This window comes from Carettochelys insculpta, chromosome 3 (assembly GCF_033958435.1).
Source record: "Carettochelys insculpta isolate YL-2023 chromosome 3, ASM3395843v1, whole genome shotgun sequence".
NCBI classification, from domain to species: domain Eukaryota; kingdom Metazoa; phylum Chordata; order Testudines; family Carettochelyidae; genus Carettochelys; species Carettochelys insculpta.
In genome coordinates this window covers 181,557,656-181,574,322 of record NC_134139.1, presented here as the reverse complement: position 1 = coordinate 181,574,322, position 16,667 = coordinate 181,557,656, and positions in this window count along the sequence as shown.

Sequence of the window (16,667 nt, the reverse complement as noted above, 5' to 3'; positions counted from 1 at the left end):
TCTTGACAGAGGTACTGCTGAGGTTTCTCTGTCGACAGTGACTTCTGAAGTCGACAGAGGCTGCCCATGCAAATGTAGCCCATGTGTGTAGACTTTTGGCAGCTGTATGGATACTGAGGGCTGGGCAGCAGATCAGGCTCTCAAGCCCAATCCACCTCCCAGGCTTTGAGCCTGGGTGGCTAGCCCCAGTCTCCACTGGAGAATCAACCTCCACCCTGCTATCTGTAGCATGGTGGCTTGAGTGAAGTGAGTAGGGGTCTTTCCCTGGGCTGCAGGCAGGGCTTACTCCCAGCTGGCATGCAGACACATTTCTAGGTGCTTTTGGAAATCCCACAAGTACTAGTACTGTGAAAATCTGGCCTTAAGGAGCCTAGGCCCTTTTGACTTTCAGTGATACTTCAGCTCCTAAGAACCCAAGGCATTTTTGTAAATGGGACTTTGGGTCCTAAGTAAGCCAGATGCTATTCAAAATTTTACCTGTTGTCTTTTTCATATTGACAATTAATTAATTTGTGCAAAATGGAAACAAGAAAAATACTGGAAATATTCCTGTTTGTTGTCTAACAAACCTCTGCACAACAGCAAATGGAATATAGGGAATGTTTTTCCTTCCTTCCCCACCCCCATCTGCATATATTAGTCTGTTCTCACTAACAGAACCAGTCAAGCATTTAAAAAAAAATATTGTTCATCAAAAATAACTTTTAAATAGTTTTTTCACAAAATAGATTTAAGTTTTTATATTTTATTTAAACAAGCACTGGCCCATTAAACAAGGATTTTAACACATGGGGGCTATATCTACACTAGCAATCCTCTTTTGAAAGAGGCATGCAAAAGAGGGATATCAAAAATGCGTATGAGGTATGGATTTACATATCGGGCACCTCATTTGCATATTCTTCTTTCGAAATAGCTTCTTTTGAAAGAAGAAAAGCACTGTGGACACAGCTCTTTTGAAAGAAAACCCCATCTTCGAAAGAACACTTCTTCCTATATATTTTAGGAGGAAGAGTTCTTTCGAAGATGGGGTTTACTTTCTAAAGATCTGCATCTACACTGGTTTTCTTCTTTCGAAAGAAGAATATGCAAATGAGATGCCAGATATGTAAATCTGCACCACTTTTGCATTTTTGATTTCCCTCATTTACATGCCTCTTTGGAACAAGGAATGCGAGTGTAGACACGGCCATGAGGAGGGAGCGCAGACCTAGGCTGTGTCTGCACTAGCTTTCCTCTTTTGAAAAAGGTATGGAAATGAAGAAAATTGAAAATGCAAACAAGGTGCAGATTTACATATCTGGTGCCTTATTTGCATATTCTTCTTTTGAAAGAGCTTATTTCAAAAGAAGAAAAGCAGTGTAGATCCGGCTCTTTCGAACGGAAACCCCTTTTTCAAAAGAACCCTTCTTCCCATTTTTATGAGGTACCGATTAAAAGGGTTCTTTTGAAGATGTGGTTTACTTTCACAAGAGTCACTGCTACACTGCTTTTCTTCTTTTGAAAGAGTATATGCAAATGATGTGACAGATATGTAAACCTGCACCTCATTTTCATTTTCTATTTCCTTCTTTTGCATTCTTCTTTCAAAAGAGGAATGCAAATGAAGACACAGGCCTATACTGTTAATTACATTCATCCAACTCTTCCAATGCACTTATGTACCGAAATCCCAGATTTAGGTGTTATTGGAACCCACAAATCGTCCACACAGCAGCTGCCTAACCCCATAGGTATGTGAATTCACTTGGCACCTATGTTGGCATTCACCAGATGGCATTCACCCAAGGGTTCTGAAAGAACTCAAATGTGAAATTGCGGAGTTATTAACAGTGGTTTGTAACCTATCCTTTAAATCCACTTTGGTACCAAATGACTGGAAGACGGCCAATATAACACCAATATTTAAAAAAGGCTCTAGAGGAGATCCTGGCAATTATAGGCCGATAAGTTTAACATCAGTACCAGGTAAATTAGTAGAAACACTAGTAAAGAGTAAAATTGCAAGGCACATAGAAGAGCACGAATTGTTGGGCAAAAGTCAGCATGGTTTCTGCAGAGGGAAGTCGTGTCTGTCTAATCTATTAGAATTCTTTGAAGGGGTTAATAAACATGCGGACAAGGGGCACCCAGTGGACATAATATACCTAGATTTCCAGAAAGCCTTTGACACGGTCCCACACCAAAGGCTTTTATGTAAATTAGGTGGTCATGGGATAGGAGGAAAGGTCCTTTCATGGATCGGGAATTGGTTAAAAGACAGAAAACAAAGGGTTGGAATAAATGGTAAATTTTCACAATGGAGGGGGGTAACTAGTGGTGTTCCCCAGGGCTCAGTCCTGGGACCGATCCTGTTCAACTTGTTCATCAATGATCTAGAAAATGAGGTAAGCAGTGAGGTGGCAAAGTTTGCAGATGACACCAAGTTGTTCAGGACAGTCAAAAGCAAAAGGGATTGTGAAGAACTACAAAAAGATCTCAGCAAACTGAGTGATTGGGCAGCAAAATGGCAAATGAAATTTAATGTGGGTAAGTGTAAGGTAATGCATGTTGGAAAAAATAACCCAAATTACACGTACTACATGATGGGGTCAAATTTAGCTACGACAGATCAGGAAAGGGATCTTGGAGTTATAGTGGATAGTTCTCTGAAGACATCCACGCAGTGTGCAGCGGCAGTTAGTAAGGCAAATAGGATGTTAGGAATTATTAAAAAAGGGATCGATAATAAGACAAAAGATATCATACTTCCCCTATATAAAACTATGGTACGCCCACATCTCGAGTACTGCGTGCAGATGTGGTCTCCTCACCTCAAAAAAGATATATTGGCATTAGAAAAGGTTGAGAAAAGGGCGACTAAGATGATTAGGGGCTTGGAAAGGGTCCCATATGGGGAGAGGCTAGAGAGACTGGGACTTTTCAGTTTGGAAAAGAGGCGATTGAGGGGCGATATGATAGAGGTATATAAAATCATGAATGGTGTGGAGAAGGTGAATATAGAAAAATTATTTACCTTTTCCCATAATACAAGAACTAGGGGACACCAAATGAAATTGATGGGTAGTAGGTTCAAAACTAATAAAAGGAAATTTTTCTTCACACAGCGCACAGTCAACCTGTGGAACTCCTTGCCCGAGGAGGCTGTGAAGGCCAGGACTCTATTAGGGTTTAAAAAAGAGCTTGATAAATTTTTGCAGGTCAGGTCCATAAATGGCTATTAGCCAGGGATAAAGTATGGTGCCCTAGCCTTCATAACAAGGGCAGGAGATGGATGGCAGGAGATAAATCACTTGTCTTCTGTTCTCCTTCTCTGGGGCACCTGGCATTGGCCACCGTCGGCAGATGGGATGCTGGGCTTGATGGACCTTTGGTCTGACCCAGTATGGCCATTCTTATGTTCTTATGTTCTTATGTTTCTTTTCTAAAGCTATGTCTACACTAAAGGGTTTTGTTGACAAAACTGTGGGAGTGTCCAGATTCCCAAAGCATTCTGTCAACAATAAATCAGCACGGTGCGGCACTTTTTTCGACAGCTGTATTCTGCTCCCCATGAAGCATAACAACACTGTTGACAGAGGTCTGTCGACAGAAAGCTGGTCTGGACATTCCAGGGCGGGTGGGGAGGGCTCTGTTGAAAGACAGGGCTTCTGGGACACTGTACAGCCCTGTCTGCTGTATTTCCAGTTGGTCATTTTACCAACAGAGTAGCCAGCCAGTCTGAACCACTCTCTGTCTACAGAGCAGATTGCTCTTTCCATCTGCTTGGCAGTTTGGCCATGAAAGCTTATGCTCCAAAATATCTGTTAGTCTATAAGGTGCCACAGGGCTTATTGTTGTTCTTGGCAATAAGGACACACAATTGACTCATATCCAGCTTCTCATCCGATGCAATCCTCAGGGCCTTTTCTGCAGAACTGCTGCTTAGCTAGATGGTCCTCAACCTGTAGCAATGCATAGTTTCATCTGTCCTACATGCAGGACTCTTCACTTGTCCTTGTTGAACCTCACCAGATTTCTCCAATGTGTCTAGGTCTCTCAGGACCCCATCCCTACCCTCCATGTATCTGCCTCTTCCCATTCACCCCACAACTTAGTGTCATCTGCAAATCTGACAAAGCAATCCATACCATCACTGAGATCATTAATGAAGATGTTGAAAAAAACATGACCCCAAAACTGACCCCTGGGACACTCTGCTTGATATCCAGCTGACAATTAGACATTGATCACAGATCACTATTCACTGAGCCCAACACTCTAGCCAGCTTTATGTACACTTTATAGTCCATTCATTCAATCCATAATTCTTCAACTTGCAGGAGAAAAGATACTGTGGGATATTGTATCAAAATATTTGCTAAAGTCAAGGTATATCAAGAGGTTGCATGCCCAATTTTATGTAAGGAGGATGTTTGAATAGGAAAAGTATAAGCAATCCGCTGTTAATCCAAAAAGAAAGAGATGGCTAAGTGAAATACAAAATGGTCAAATCTAAATATAAATGCCTTTCAGCATGGCTTGGTGACAGCCCCAGTGAAACTTTGCAACACTCTGCATTCCTGTACTGACCCTTTTACAAAACTATAAGAGATAATATGCAAAGTGTATCTTGTGAGGTATACGAAAATTCCTGACTCAGTGGCTCATTGAGGAAATATCATCTGAGCTAGAACTCTTTACTCTTTCCAAGGCAAAAGTTTGGGATCAAAGAGGAACTAAAATCTCAAAGAGTCCAGAAAGCAAGGAGCGGCTGTGCAGTGTGTGTCAGAGCTGCGAGGAGGACAGGCTGGGTTCCCAACTCTGCCATAGGGAGAAGCTGGACTCCCATGAGTTCTGGACAGAACTTAGCTATGGAAGTATGCTGTGTGCCTTTGCACACAGACTCAATCTTGCTCTGTTTTTAAGCTGCTGGAAAATGTTTTGAAGGCACACTTATGATCTCACCTGCTCCAAAAAGAAAACCCTTAAGAGGTACCAAAGCAAATCTGGGCCTCTTCACACAATTGGAAACCAAAGTGCTGCACCCAAGATCCTGTCTCTGTGGCTCCGTGATCCCACTGTGAGAGAGCTAAGGGAAGCCTTTGCCCCGCAGCTGTGACATTGGGAAGGAGTAAAAGGTGTACCACCCAACTATTTCTCTGGCTACACAGGTCTGATTCAAGGGAGGGTTCACAGCATCCCTGTCATTTCAGCCTACAAAATCATGTCCTATATGTGAGACAGAAGAACTCCAGCTTGTGAATCACACTGGTGCTTCGGTGTGAACTAGAGAACTGAGCAGTTTGGAAGCATTAGATGTAGGCAGTCTTGTGCATGCCTACTAGCAAAAAATTAAGTGTCTATTGAGTTTGGATGCCAACAGAGGTTAAGCAGCATCAGGGCTTTCAGGTTCCCCAACATGAAGACACCTAAGTCATGTTTTGAATCTAGCCCTAACTTCTAGGGTGGATATTAGGAAAAACTACTGCACTAGAAGGGCAGTGAGACACTGGAATGCGTTGCCTAGAGAGGTGCTGGATTTGCCATCCCTGAAGGTTCTTGAGTCCCAGCTTGACAAGGTCCTGGCTGGGATGACTTGGATGGGGTTGATCCTGCTTGAAGCAGGAGGCTGGACTAGATGACTTGAAGTCCCTTCCAGTCCTAAGATTCTATAATTCTCCGGGATCAGCTTCTTACCTTGTCGGTAGATCAAAGACAGAGTGAAAGAAAGTATAGAAAGTGATGTTACAGTTGCAGCTCCTAGATCTGCTTCATAGGAGTGAGTTACAACAATTTTTTGTGGGTGATGAAAGGCATAAATTATCACAGTTCTGTGCCACTGATTGACATGATTATGTGAAATGAAAGAAAGAAAAGATCTATTGGGTCATCTTGTCCATTTCCCATGATACATTTTAACATCGCCAAAGAAAATGTTATAATGTGTTGTGACAGACCTGGCTGTTAATATCTCCATTAATAATTTTTGTGACATTTGTAATTCTCTGTGCTTGGTTTTTCTCACTCTTCTGATAATGGATGCTTTGAACTTCTGCAGAATGACTAGTACATGAAATAGGGGTTGTGTGAACTCTAATGGAAGTGTTGATTGCTAAAAAGTCTGTAATATATTAAAATGCATAAAATGACAGGGACAGATTTTCACACACCAGCAACAGTGACAACAAAACAGCTAAAAGTTAAGGTTCTTGCTCTGATCTTCTCCTGTACAATGTGGAGTAAATCTTGCCTCTCCCTCCCTGGCCATGGAGGCATGCATGGAAGTGGAATCTGTGCAGCTGTGTGTGTGAGCTAGATGTAGCAAACTCTGAACTCTACTGTATAGCTATGAAGCCCAGGATCCTGCTCTAGAGATCCTCTAGTCCCCTAGCAAGTGGATGAAGAATGCAATATGCTAACCAGACTAAAGCAGATGTAATTTGGAAGTAATCTTCAGAGAGAAACAGTGCAGTTGCTTGGCAGCCTGAAGACAAGGATCGTTCTCCATGAATCTGCCTAGCACTCAGCCTGATTACATAGGACAAATTATAAGCCTAATAAGTGCATTGGTGTAACTGTAGTAATGCAGTATGATCTATGCAATAAGACACTGGGGTGGGACTCAAGATACCTAGTTTATATTCTTGGAGCTGCCACTGTCATGCTGGGTGACGGTGGGCATGTCATTTCCTTCCCACCTTGGCCGCATCTACAGTGCAGTGATCTTTCAAAAGGTGATCTTCTGGAAGATCTTTCAAAAGAGAATGTCCACACACAAAGAAGTGGATCAAAAGACCAAGCTGCTCTTTTGAAAGAGAGTGTCCACCCAGCCTCCCATTCTTTGGAAAGAACAGGCCAGGGATTGAAAAATCTGGCACCAAGGGGACCACTCATGTGAACAAAGCACCCCTGGAGCATCTACACATGCTTTTTTTGAAAGAATCATTCAGAAAAAGGTGCTCTTTCTCATTTGGGAGGGGAAGAGGACCTCCAAAAGAAGTTCTGTACTCTTTTGAAAGGAACTCAAAAAAGCACATTTTGTGTGTGAACACTCCGCTTATTCTTTTGGAAGTGGGCCTGATTTCCTGAAAGGACTTGTTAATGTAGACACGGCCCTTATCTGTTTATTCCATGAACTCTTCAGAGCAGGACTGTCTCTCGTTATGTTCTTGTACAGTGCAATGAGGTCCTGATCTCTGTTAGGTCTCCTGTGCATTTTTGTTATACAAATAGCAAATAATAATAATCACTTACAGTGCTAAAGTTTCAGGCCTGTATTTCATGGCAGTAGCCTACACAGAAAAAGTTTCAGGCCAATGGCCAAGAGAGCTGAACTAACAATGGAGGAGTGTTCTGCCAAGGAAAGCAGCATTGATTGTATTAGTGTTGTTATTCTGGGACATGTGTTGTTCATCACTTTGTTCTCTTCCCTAAAAAAAATAAACGAGTAATATTTTGGTTGCAAATCAAGAACCATGTGTCTGGGATCATTTGGAAAATTCAGTTGATTTCTACTCCAGCATCACTGAATGACAGTTTTCTGAACTAACTTTTGTTTTTCTTTCTCACTGAGATGAAACTCGAACAGTCACAGTTTAACCCATCAGGGAATCATGTTGATTTTCTGTCCCCTATTAACTATTCAGGAACATCTTATATGGTTTCTGTTGATGTGTGTGTGTGTGTGTGTGCGCGTGCTTGTTTTATTAATATGCATGAAAAATATTAGGTACAGATAAATTCATTAATATGACTTTTTCTGGAACACTTTTAAGATGCATTAGTTACATTAAGTGTTAGCAAAAAAAAAAAACACAAGTCATTACATAGACTGTTGTAATGTAAAGATCATAAAAAATAAGCATGAGATTTATAAAGTACTATAAACATGGATTTATAAAGTACTATAAACATATTTTAAAAAATTATAAAGCCACTGGATAACTGGATAACATTAAAGAGACACTCTGAAAATGGACCTGAAGTCAGCAGTGATGGGCAGATTCTATTTTCCATACACAGAGAAACCATTTAGTTTTTGGCCTACATGAAATTTAGTTCAGTGTAAAAGAACAAAGCATACATTTGCAGGAGAGAGCATAGCGTGCATCTCATATATGAAATGAACACAAAATGGCAATTTACACAGCAGACTTCTAGAAATTTAAAACCAAATCATAATTTGCATGGCTACCAATACCACATAAGAACATAAAAACAGCCACACTAGGTGAGAGCAAAGGGCCACCAAGCCCAGTATCCTGTATTCTAATGGATGCCAATGCCAGATACCCAAGAGTGAATGAACAGGGAATCACAAAAGCAATCCCTCTCTGTCATCCATTTCCAACCTGTGACAAACAGCAACTCTAGGGACACCATTCCTACCTATCCTGGCTAATAGCCATTGATGGATCTAACCTCCGTAAATTTGTCTAGTTCTTTTTTGAACCCTGTTAAAATCTTGGTCTTCACAACCTTCCTGAAAAATATGAGGAAGAAGAGGTCTTTCAAAAGCAGGGTTTCCTTTAGAATGAACCCCATCTACACTGCTTGGTTATTTTCCGAAAACAGCACTTTCGGAACAGTGAGTGGCCGCCATTATGCAAACCAGGTGTGCAATATGTAAACCACTGCCTCATTTGCATTTCCAATCAGCTGCATTTGCATTCCCCTTTCAAAAGGGAAATGTAGTGTAGCCGCAGCCTTCTGAACAAGTGGGTCTGTCCCACGAGAGCTCGTCACTGAATAAATCATTTTGTTAGTCTTTAAAGTGCTACATTTCTGCTGCTTCGTTCTGTTGGTGACTCCTAGTTCTTTTGTTACAAGTAAATAACTTTCCCATATTCACTTTTTCCACATCAGTCATGATTTTATAGATCCCTATCGTATCTCTCCTAAGTCTCCTTTTTTCTATGCTGAAAAGTCCCAGTCTTTTTACTCTTTTTCATATGGCACCTGTTCCAAACCCCTAATCATGTTTGTTACCCTTTTCTGTACCTTTTCCAATGCCAACATGTCTTTTTTGAGGTTAGGCAACACTATTTGTACAGAATATTCAAGATGTGTCTATATCGTGGATTTATATAGAGGCAATAAAATAGTCTGTATCTTATTCTCTATCCCTTTTTTTAATGATTCCTAGCATTCTGTTTGCGTTTATGACTGCTGCAGCACATTGAGTGGATGTTTTCAGAGAAGTGTCCACAATAAGTTCAAAATCTCACTCTTGAGTGGTTATAGCTAAATTAGTCCCCCATCATTTTGTACGTATAGTTGGGATGATTTTTGCCATGTGCATTACTTTACATTTAGCAGTATTAAAATTCATTTGCCATTTTGTTACCCAATCACTTAGTTATGTGAGCTCTTTTTGAAGCTCTTCACTTCTACTTTGCTCTTAACTGTCTTGATCACTTTAGTATCATCAGCAAATTTTGCCACCTCACAATTTACCCCTTTTTCCAGATCATTTACAAATAGGTTTAATAGGATTGGTCCCAGTATAGCCCCTTGAGGGGCACCACTAATTATCTCTCTCCATTCTGAAAACTTACCATTTATTCCTACTGTTTGTTTCCTGTCTTTAAACCAGTTTTCAATCCATGAGAGATTTTCCCAATTTATTTTCTTAAGAGCTGAAGTTTTGTACTTCAGGGTCAATGTGTTGACTTTCTTGCATAAAAATTTCTTGTCAAAAAAGACTTTAGCCCATTAATGTTGGGGTTTTTTAGTGGCACCTAATCTCCTGTATATTTTATAACCAAATGCACAACTGATCAGTCACTCAATAAAGAGTAGGACGTAGCCATGTCACCCTCCTATTTGTGAGTCCATTGATGGATGATCAGCCCAATTCTGGAGCCACAGATCTTATCACAGAAGAGACAGGTGTTGGTAGCTGTTGGAGGGGCAAGGGACACATTTTGCTGCTCTTTTCTTCTCCACTTCTCCTTATCTGCACTGCAGTGGGACCTTTCAAATTGTGTCGTTCTCCATTGGGGACAGTCTTGGGCAAGGTTCCCCCAAGTATCAACACTGATGCTGCACTTTTTCATGTGTACCTTCAGCATGTCCTTATATCACTTCCTCTGGCCCTTAATGCTCCTCTGTACTTCCTCCCATTTGGAAAACAGAATCTATTTTGGGAGGTGCTGATCAGACATCCGAATCATATGACCAGTCCAACGAAGCTGTTGATGAATGATAATAGCTCCAATTCTGGTCATGTTCAACTCTTTCAGGACACTAGTATATCCTTCCAAGAGACATTTAGGATTCTCCTGAGGCAGCATTGATGATATTGTTCAAGTGCCTTCAGATGATGCTTGTGTGTTGTCCAGATTTCAGACGCATATTGTAGCTCTGGAACACCCACTGCACAGTATACAAAGAACTTTGTCTTGGGATAGATATCCCGATTCTCAAAGACCCTTTGTCTCAGGCAGGCTAAAGCAGAGCTTGCAGGGCTCAGACAATGTTGGATTTCCATATCAATGTCGACTTTGATGGAAAGATGAATTCTAAGATATGGGAAGTGCTAGAGAGAGAGAATGCTCCACTAAGAGATGCCACGTAAAATATGAGTGAAAGATATTTCAGCACATGAACCAGTTTGTTCTGATATTTATATTAGAGAAACATGCAACATAGCACAGAACCCATAGAATACTCAGTCTGTCTTTACCAGCGTGTTCCTTTTAATTCTGTACCTGGAATTATCATTATGTTGCTGATAGCATAGTGCTAGGCCAATGAATGTCAAGATTTCCAACACACACAACCTCCGTGCATTTTCAATGAGAACACAATGGTCTTTTTTATTTACTCTTAATGATAAACAATCTTACACACTGAACAATGCAAGACATTTTGACTGAATGGCAAAGTTTTGTAAGCGAAATTCACCTCTGTACACTGGACCTTTATGCTGAGATTTAAAATGGGACGTCAGCAGTGCACAGACCTGGGAATGGACCACTGTGTGAGTGCCCAGTATTATTTCATAGGTATATCAAACCCATTTATTTTTGTTTTTGTTTTGTTTTGTTTTATCCCTTTCCATCAACTTTTTTGCACACGGAAACCCAGTAACAAGTTCCAAATGATGGATGGCTTAAGTCATAAATTCTCAGTCACTCATGTGCAAGGAACTCTTCCCAGTTACTTCTGTGCCAGGCTATGTGTAGTAATATTTAGTTCAGACAAAGCCAAAAATCAAATGAACCACCAAGTAAAAATTCAGCCAAAAACAAAGACACATAAATTATTTATTAAAAGCATTTTTTATTAGTTTTTCATTTCCTCTCTCTCTTTTCCACATATTTTTGCCCCCAGGCAGCCAGCAAGCTAGAAATTTGGGAACAAAAGCTTTTTCTCTCACACAAAGCAAACTTCCCTTACAAATATGTTTTCTAAAATAAGAAAGTGGATTATTTCTAACCACTCCCTGCCTTGCCTTTTCAGTATCTGTTTTCAAAATGTTTTCTAAGTACAGTGTTTCTTTTTTCTTCATTTCCATTGACAAAGCATTATCTGTGTTGAAAACTGAAATATCTGCCTGCCAAACCACTAGCCATCAAAAATTCACATGGTTTCTGAATGGAGCTAGTGGAAGTTTTTCCACTAAACCATCTTCTACTGAAATGGAAATGCTATGTGGCAACACTCTGGACTTTGATGGAAAATTTCTTGAAGGTTTTTTCAGCGCTTGGGTGGAATTTCTGAGCCTGACTAGAATTAAAGCACTCAGTTGAATCAGACACAATAAGGACATGAATTTTCACCTTCCACGCAACTGCCCCAACCACTGAGCTATAGAGTCAGTGTCTTCCTTTTTTTGGCCTAATCGCTAATTATTTAAGCAAGTTGAACTGCTTCAATGGGAAAGACTGAGAGAGTCTTAGCCACAATAGCCCAGAAGACAGGGTACATTTGAGATGGTCAGAGAGGTGCATTTCAAGCTCTTGCTCCAGAACAGGGATTCAGCCATAAGTTTTCCATAGCTCAATGGAATGTCCTAACCACTCAATAAAAGAAAAGTGATACCATGAGGTCCTTAGGCTTTTAGCCCTTCTTTTCCTTTGCTTTACAGGTTAAAAATGCTGGAAATCAAAATATTTTGTTTGACCTGAAACAAATTCTGTAAACTTAGGCTCTGAGTAAAGACATGCCTGAACCTTGGGATATGAACCCTACCTAACCCTCTGTCATCATAAATTGTGTCTCCCTGTTTTTATTACTGTAACCTCCTACTGCTTCCCTACTGCTGGCACTTTTTCCCTGACCCACAGAGCACTCAGAACCTTTCTCTTGTAGCTGGGAATGTACCTTCTGCCAAAGCCTTTCACTGCTGTTTGCAGCTACATGTACCCCGCAAGCCAGTGGAGACAAGACCTATGTGCACACAGCTAAGTGAACAAGCACTTAAAAAAAAACAAATAAACTCATGGGCCACTAAAACTCCCTGTTATTGCTCAAGCATGTTGCTGTACCATGTACTGAAACAGCTTCCAGCTTTAGTGTTGTAACTGAGTGGGAGGATCAGAAAAGAATGAGAAATATACTGACAGCAAGTTTTGCTAAAAACAACCGTGCTGATATTTTCTTGACAGCAGTTTGCTTATGAGTACAATGTGGTTGAGTTAATGTTAAATATAGCACCTTCAACTGCCACAATCAAAATGGCAGTGTATTATTGTTGTCTCATGAGGTCGATGAGCTCAATTCACTAGGCCTACCAGCGTACAGTATTGGTGTAGTATTAGTCCCATACTAGTTCTTGCTGAGCTAACAGTCCATTTATATGGAGAGAGATGCCTATCTCATAGAACTTGCAGGGACCTTCGGAGGTCATCAAGTCCAATCCCCTGCCTTTCCCCACCCCCCGACAACCCTCCCTCCCCAGTTTCAAACTGCATTGCTAGAAGAAAGCATTGTACAGTGGTGACTCTAACTCCCACTGATATTGGACAGCTTCTACCTCCGTGCCTCTAGATTACCTTGTAACTTCTCACAGGGGCTGGGAATAAGCTGTCATTCCCTCACCCTGGAGAGACTTGTTCAGCCCAGAGATCAGCTGATCCATAAATCTTGTTGTGGGGACACAGTCAACCTCTCCTCTGCCCATGGGGCCGCTCACTTTCTTCCCAGTTCTCCTCTTAGAGCTAGAGGTTAGCTAAACTGTGGTACAGGTAGCAAGTAGCTGCAAACTGCTGTCAAGTGCTTACCTGGTGCTCTCTCAGGCTACGTCTACACGTGCACGCTACATCGAAGTAGCTAATTTCGAAGTAGAGACATCGAAATAGGCTATTTCGATGAATAACGTCTACACGTCCTCCAGGGCTGGCAACGTCGATGTTCAACTTCGACGTTGCTCAGCCCAACATCGAAATAGGCGCAGCGAGGGAATGTCTACACGCCAAAGTAGCACACATCAAAATAAGGGAGCCAGGCACAGCTGCAGACAGGGTCACGGGGCGGACTCAACAGCAAGTCGCTCCCTTAAAGGGCCCCTCCCAGACACACTTTCATTAAACAGTGCAAGATACACAGAGCCAACAACTAGTTGCAGACCCTGTATATGCAGCACGGACCCCCAGCTGCAGCAGCAGCAGCCAGAAGCCCTGGGCTAAGGGCTGCTGCCCACGGTGACCACAGAGCCCCGCAAGGGCTGGAGAGAGAGTATCTCTCAACCCCCCAGCTGATGGCCGCCATGGAGGACCCCTCTATTTCGATGTTGCGGGACGCGGATCGTCTACACGTCCCTACTTCGATGTTGAACGTCGAAGTAGGGCGCTATTCCCATCCCCTCATGGGGTTAGCGACTTCGACGTCTCGCCGCCTAACGTCTATTTCAACTTCGAAATAGCGCCCAACACGTGTAGACGTGACGGGCGCTATTTCGAAGTTACTGCCGCTACTTCGAAGTAGCGTGCACGTGTAGACGCAGCTTCAGTGTCATATAGAAGATGGCTGATGCAACAAGGGAATAGGGTACAGTTCAGCAACTCCCCTGCTGACAACGCTTATGGTATTTCCTGTATGGCTTTTGGTACTGCAGTTATCATTAATGCCTCACATGCTTCCACTAAAAATTCTGGGGTGCCTGCACTCTCTTGAACAAGGCTCAAGGCTCAACCTTGTACCAGGTTACACTTTAAATAGCTTCACCTTTCATCATCCGTGTGGTTCCCATTCATCTTCTGTGTGGGTCTTCAAAGAAAGCCTCAGAAGCCAAAATCGCTACTCTGCACCTCTTGTTGCAGATGCAATAGCCACATTTTAATGGCTCAAACCTTTTTATATTTGTATGGAGTTTGAAAGATCACTACAAGCATCAGTGTGTGCAGCCCGCAGCCACTTCCAACACCTCTTCAACTAGGTCCAGTTAAGAAAATGAATAAATTACTGCCCCCTTTTTTTGTAGCCATAGCACATAAGAAAATAGGTGGGATTTAGCAGTTTGCTAATTTCCCATGTTTAATAAATCAGTAAGGATTACTGGAAGTCACTCCCTCAATTTACAAGCCCTGGGATCCTTGAAAGGAAGCTAATTGTTCCCACATACTTGATTTTATTAGTTACAGAACAGAAAACTGTGTAGTAGTCAGCTAGGCAGACCACTGCCATTCCTGGGGGGCAAGGAAGCAGAAGGATGTGTGAGATCACAATGTGTTTGTGGACATAGATTTGCAAACATTAAAAGGAACAAAAGCACAGCATTGCCAGTGTTTCCAATCAGTGACTGTTCTGCTTTAAGCTAATAAGGAAGAATAGTAACACAAACCAAGTGTCAGAACCACAGGTAGAGGTGCATTTTGTTTGTCTGTGCACAGAAATAGTTTCCTGGTTGTAACACTGACCCTTCCTCATCACTTCTGGCAAATCACTGAGGGGTTGATTTTTCAGAACACTACAGTACCTAGAATTCCTTTGGAAGACATGGGGAACAGGAGGCTCTCAGCACCTTTGAAGCAGAGGGTGCTTGTTTTAAGTGGCAGATCCTACCACCCCTAGAAGCTGTCCCAGATGGTGAGAGGGAAGCTGGACAGAAACCATAGGGACTTATCAATTTGTTTCCATGGTCACTGCTACGGCTCACAGGGAGAGAGGGAGTAGATGGTCAAAGCTGCCTTGAAAATTCATTGCCCTAAGTGACTGCCTGGGTGGCCTTCATGTGCTGACCATCAAGAAAGTTTTTTATGCTTTTTCATGCAGAATGCTAACTGATCAGTCTACTGAGATCTGGGGAGTAGAGGAGTGTATTCATGTGGACAACTAATGATTCATTACACTAAGCACTTATTCAGGAAAAAGATTCTATCTATCTCAGTTTCAGCACTCAACATCAGAAGCTGTTTGAAGAATTGTCTCTTAACGCTCTGCTTCATTTTTCCACATGTGAAAGTGTAGATTTACACTGGTAGGGTGAGGCCTTGCTGATACAGTAAGCATATGGATCACCTTTTTTCAGACTATTACTAAGCTCAGAAAATATGCTCAGAAATAAGGAAAGGGCTCATAGTATTATTCCTCAAAATTAACCATATGTAGGGAATGTGGCAGAAGGAATGCAGTGCTGCTGAAGGCTGGGAGGAATGAGTCTCCCAGAGGTCATCTGCATAAGAATGCAAAAGGTGTGCATGTGTGATACCTTTTCAGGCAAAGCCTAATGGGTAGCAAGTAAGCCATGAGATTTGGTCTATTGTAAACATGTAGTTGTAAAATCACAATTTAAGCTGACACTTAATGCGGGAGTTGTGAGATCTCACCAATGCTCTGGGTTGTTGTGGGGGACAGGGCAGTCGCCTTAGCTGTGTAAGACATTGATTACACAGGGCTCCCTGGTTTAAAGCATTGTGAGAGAGAAGGGAAGAGGTACTGGTTGAGCCAGCTTGCTGTGTGCGTGTGCGTGTGCGTGTGCGTGTGCGTGTGCGTGTGCGTGTGCGTGTGCGTGTGCGTGTGCGTGTGCGTGTGCGTGTGCGTGTGCGTCCCCATCTGTTGAAAGATAGAGCTGGATACTAGGGTGTTAGTGAAACCCCACACTAAAGATACCAAGAGCTGAAATCACAGAGTGGCAACTGAGGCCACACAGAGCTGAAATCACTGGGTTCTGCCTTAGGGCAGTCCTAAGGCATGGGGTTAGGACTGGCGGACAACAGCAGGACCAGTGGGTGGCTGGTAGGAGCGGCGGCGAATGACGGTGACTGGCGGGCAGCCGGTAGGAGCGGCGGCGGACAACGGCAACTGGCAGATGGCTGGTGACAGCAAGGGGAGGCTACAGACAAGTGGACAGCTAGTATTGCCCTGGTGATGTATCTGTGGGCTTTGAGTTTGGGACTGCACCGCAGAGGGTACACCCTGTAACTGTGTGTGTGTGGAAAAGGGCCAAGAGCCCCAGCAAGAGGCTGGGTTCTACTGCATATGGGGATGGTATCTGGGTAAAAGGGGTTTTGTCTCTTCTGTACTGAGATATACTGCATCTGTCGCTGTAACCTTGGGGTAGGTTACAGTCATTAAACAAGCCATTTCTATCTCAGACTCTGTGCTTGCGAGGGGGGGGGGGGGGGAAGAACCGCCTTACAGGCACCCAGCACGGGGGTGAAATTGTCCCAGGCCACTGGGTGGGGGCTCGAGCCGGTTGGTTGTATCGTTGATAGGAAAACCCCACAAGAGTTGAACCC